We start from the raw sequence: 5,295 nt of genomic DNA, 5'->3' as shown, positions 1-5,295 counted from the left end.
ACCCCTGAACTACTCACTTTATAAATATTTTACTATATTTTACTGTTATCTATGTGCTCAAGATAACATGTATCTGTATGGTAGAAGTAATATAAAATGGGGTACTAATGTACATTTCTTTCCAATTCAGGGTTTCGTAGCATTATGGTGGTAGCTTGAAATTGGTCACAATGAGAATGTTTACACTATTGCAATTGGCAACTGCTACAACTATTACTTGAGCTATTGTTTTATTGATTGTCTAGATTTAAGGAAAAAAGAACACAATTACAAAAATATAGATTAAATTTATAACTGTGTCATGTTTATAGCCATTCCTTTCTGAGTAGCACAAAAATTTATGCAAGTCTTCTATTATAATATCAAAAATTATTATCCAGATGTTGATAATGAACAAAATTTTAACAATATCTTTATACTTGCACAACATTTATGTTAGGATTGCATTTATTCATCAATTGCAACCATAGGTTGGTTGCTATAGGTACAAGGGCTTGGTGAAAATTAACAAAAACACTGTATGAGAATCAATTGCATTTATAAAATTTACATTAAACAGTATTGTATATTTAATCATAATTTTTAAATTGTGAACTATACATCCTTTACACCAATAAAACAATATATGTAGCTGTCATTTTTTTGAGATGGAGTTTTGCTTTTGTTGCCCAGTCTGGAGTGCAACGGCACTGTCTCGGCTCACTGCAAACTCTGCCTCCTGGGTTCAAACGATTCTCTTGCCTCAGCCTCCCGAGTAGCTGGGATTACAGGCATGCATCACTATGCCAGGCTAATTTTTGTATCTTTAGTAGAGCCAGGGTTTACTGTGTTGGTCATGCTGGTCTTGAACTCCCGACCTCAAGTGATCCACCCGCCTTGGCCTCCCAAAGTGCTGGGATTGCAGGCATGAGCCACTGTGCCCAGTCATTCAGAAATCTTGATTTGGATAATTAAACAATAATGATCATATGTATGTTTTTATATACATATGCAGGAATGCTGACAGTTAAACATTTAGCATCAGACTGCTGGTAATATGACTTTCGTAGTAGAAATGGGGGGGAAAGGATACTTTTAAAAATATTTGGAGGTATAAAAACTGATTAAATGTGATTCAGAGGTAAATACAGTTTTGAGGCCTATTGACATATGTAGTTTGGCGAAATATAAAGAACAAGAAGAAAAGACTTATGAGAAATAATGTTCAATTATTGATTGTTGCGGCTTCCAGTGGAATGTGCTCAGTAGATCGGGTAAAATATTCATATTGAGAGATGTACAGATTTGAGAGTTACCTGTGTGCCCTCAAAGTCATTGTAAAAATGACAAAAGAAAGAAATTGGCCTAGAAAAATCTTTGAGAGAAAACTCAATATTAGAGGAAATAAGAAAAAGGATATACAGAGAAGGAATTAAGAGTAGCCAGAGAAATAGGAAGAGAGCTGGAAAACCAGAGAAGTCTGGTGAAGAAAGAATGTCAAAAAGGACCTTATTGATGGAGATAATAACATGCAGAATTCATCATCAGACCCTTGTTGGTGTTTTGTTTAAAAACGTAACCTAGAGGGAAAAATAAAAGGATTTAGATTGGAACAGGGCAGCACAGTGGACAGTAAAAGAGCGTATGATGTAAATATTCTCTTAAAAGAATCGAGAGCACCCAGGTAATTTATCTTTCGGAATATCTGTAGGTTTGGCCTTGGGAGCTATGAGTCCGCTCGTTCAACATTAGAACTACTAATCCCCAATAAAACTCTAGAAGGTTACATTTAGATTATCTTGGCAGAATCATGAAGGTAGTCTGTAGATTTGGAGACCGGAAGAGTCCTTGAGATAATCTGCATGCCAAATACCTCAAAATTGAGTCATAGCAGTTGGCAACTTTTGGTATGATCTCAAATATTCACATGATCGCAAAATCCAGTAGTTAATCCAATTGCTTACAAGATAAAAGACATGTGGACTGCACCTAACACAGACACATACTCAAAACTGCAGTGAAAACTTTATTTGATATGTGCTGTAACAAAAAGTGCATGTGGGTGCAGGGCACTGTGGGTTGCTGGGTAGCCAGGACACAGAGAAGAGAGGAGGAGCAGTTGGCCACTGAATAAGCTTCTCAAATGATGTCCACAGCAGTTATCCTGTTGGAAGAAGGGACTGATAGTTCCCAAGGCATCCCCCAGCTTGTGAGTAACATCAGTGCCTGACACGTGATTGCTGAGAGTGGAAGAACCACCCTGGGTTCCTATGGTGCAGATAAGCTTATTGTGGATGGCAGAGGCAAGCAACAATTTTCCTGAAGCTTCTTGAAGTTGTCCGTCCTGCAACAAAGACTCCAATGGGCATTGCCAAATATCAAGATGCTGAGGTGAGTGATGGCACCACCTCAGTGACCTTGCTGGTTGCAGAGTTTCTGAAGCAGGTGAAACCTTATGTGGAAGAAGGTTTGTACCTGAAGATCATCATTCAAGCTTTCTGAACAGCCATCCAATGGGCAGTTAATGATAGCAAAGAGATCACTGTGACCATGAAGAAGACAGAAAAAGAGGAGCAGAAGAAGCTGTCTGGAGAAATGTGCCATCCTGTTCTGAGCTCCAAGCTCATCTCCCAGCAGAAAGCCTTCTTTGCAAAGATGGTGGTTGAGCTTAAAATGCTGTAGCTTAAAATGATTGGAATCAAGAAGATACAGGGTGGAGCCCTAGAGGATTCCCATCTGGTAGCTGGTGTTGCATTCAAGAATTTCTTTTATGCTGGGTTGGAAATGCAACCACAAAAGTGCCATAATCCCAAGATTGCACTTTTAAATGTTAAACTTGAGTTGAAAGTTGAGAAAGATAATGCTGAGATCAGAGTCCTCACAATGGGGAATTACCAGGCAATTGTTGATGCTGAGTGGAACATTCTCTATGACAAGTTAGTGAGGATCCATCATTCTGGAGCCAAAGTTGTCTTGTCCAAACTCTCCAGTGGGGATGTGGTCGCTCAGTACTTTGTTCACAGGGGCAGGTTCTGTGCTGGCCAAGTACCTGAGAAGGATCTGAAGAGGACAATGATGGCCTACAGAGGGTCAATCCAGACCATTGTGAACCATGCTGGGCAACTGCCAGGTGTTTGAGGAGACCCTGACTGGAGGTGAGAGGTATAATTTCTTTACTGGCCTCCCAAGGCCAAGACATACACCTTTATCCTCCACAGTGATGCCACAGCTTATGGAGGAGACAGAACAGTTCATGCCTAATGCCATCATGATTGTCAGGAGGGCCATCGAAAATGATTTGGTGGTGGCTGGTGGTGGGGCCATTGAGATAAAGCTCTCTAAGTACCTGTAGGATTAGTAAGGACTATTCCAGGAATGCAGCAGCTGGATTGGGGTGTATGCTAAGTCCTTGGAGATATCCTACGGCAGCTATGCGACAATACTGGTTTTGATACCACAAGCATTCTTAACAAGCTGTGGGCATAGCATGCCCAGAGAGGCACATGGTATGGCATGGACATCAACAATGAGGATATTGCTGACAACTCTGAGACCTTCGTATGGGAGCCAGCTATGTGCCAGGAAGAGCACCGTCATCAGAGAAATGAATTGTCTTGCACCTTGATTTTGGACTTCCCAACCTCCAGAACTGTGAGAGATAAATTCCCATTGTTTAAGCCATCCAGTCTATAGTATTTTGTTATGACAGTTAAAACTAACTAATACGGTAGAATATTTGCTAATTGAGATAGCTCTGATAGTTTTCAGGGCACACATAGGGCTGCCACAAAAAATATGACAAACTGGGTGGGTTATAACAACAGAAATTTATTCTCTCACAACTTGGGATGTTAGATGTTCAAAAATCAAGATGTTGACAGAGCCATGCTCCATCTAAATGCTCTAGAAAAGAATTCTTTCTTACCACTCTCCGAGTTTCTGATGTTCCTTGGCTTGTAGCTTCATCACTCTGATCTCTGCCTCCATCTTCAGATGGCCTTCTTTTCTGTGCATGCCTCTGTGTGTCTGTCTTATAAGGATACTAGTCACTGGACTTAGGGTTCACCTCCTTAAAAAGGAGGACATTAAGTTAAAATGTCCTCCTTTTAACTTAATTATATCTATAAAACCTTATTTCCAAATAAGGTCACACTCTGAGGTTCTGGGTGGATATAAATTTTGAGAGGATACTGTTCAATCCCCTACAGCTGATAGTGAAGTACAAATTTTCAGTAAATATTAAAATACTTCTAAAAATTACAGATGTGAATTTTCTAAGTAATACAAATTATATTCTGATTTATTTTGTGTCACATTCTAACTCATTTTTTTCCGTTTCATTTAATTTCTCTTTCCCTCATTGCTCCTGTGTCAGAAGGCCATGGCTTACCCATGAGAAACGATAAACTCTCTCTTGTGGTTGATATTTATGGGAATGCAAGCTGACAGGTAAGCTGATGCACTCTTTCTTAAATATTTGACCCACAAATGTAGCCAGACAATTGAAAAAAATCTGTGTTTCCTAGCTGGTGTGGTTATATTAATATCAGACAAAGTAGACCTCCAGACAAGGAAAATTGCCAGAAATAAAGAGGACACTTCCTAATGATAAAAGGGTCAATTCATCAGAAAGACATATCTTAAATGTGCATGTGCCTAATAAAAAAGTTTCAAAATCTGTGAAGCAAAACAAGATATTCTCAAATCAATAATCACAGTTGGGCATTTTTAACACTCCACTATTAGTAATTGATATACTATCTAGACAAAGAATATCGATAAAGAGATAGAAAATTTAAACAGTACTGTCAACATATCTGGCCTAAATAACATTTAAAAAACATTTCACCCAACACTGAAAAATACACGTCCTTTTCAAGTATATGTGAGAAATTCACCAGTATAGGCAACTGGATAGACCAAAAGAAGTCTCAACAAATTAAAAAAAAAAAAAAAAAGGAAATCTTATTGAGTATTCTCTAACTTCAATAGCATTACATGAGAAATCAATACAATATATAAAAATCTCCAAATATTATAAAATGGAAAAAAATATGTTTTATCACCTTAACTTTAAAAATGAATGTCAGTGAAAGCTCTTATTCAACTCTATGAATCCCAAGTGGGGAATGAAAAATCTCCAATAAATTGTTCAAGAAAATTAACTCTCAAAATCAAATAATCTTTTTAGAATTTATTGTTTATGGAGCTCTTTACAGTTGTGTTATGTATTGCCATTGACCACTCACTTGCTACATCAAGAAAAATGTATTCAGCATTATAAATAATGCTTTCATATAGCCCAAGATTATTTAC

At 38.0% G+C, this 5,295-nt stretch overlaps 1 pseudogene; it reads left to right on the top strand.

Moving 5' to 3' along the window:
• Positions 1-876: 876 nt before the first annotated feature.
• LOC101026428 lies at positions 877-4,920 on the top strand (annotated as a pseudogene).
• Positions 4,921-5,295: the final 375 nt, after the last annotated feature.

The sequence above is a fragment of the Papio anubis genome, chromosome 5, assembly GCF_008728515.1.
Source record: "Papio anubis isolate 15944 chromosome 5, Panubis1.0, whole genome shotgun sequence".
Taxonomy (NCBI): domain Eukaryota; kingdom Metazoa; phylum Chordata; class Mammalia; order Primates; family Cercopithecidae; genus Papio; species Papio anubis.
The sequence above is the reverse complement of the archived record's forward strand: the minus strand, read 5'-3'. Positions and strand labels throughout refer to the sequence as shown.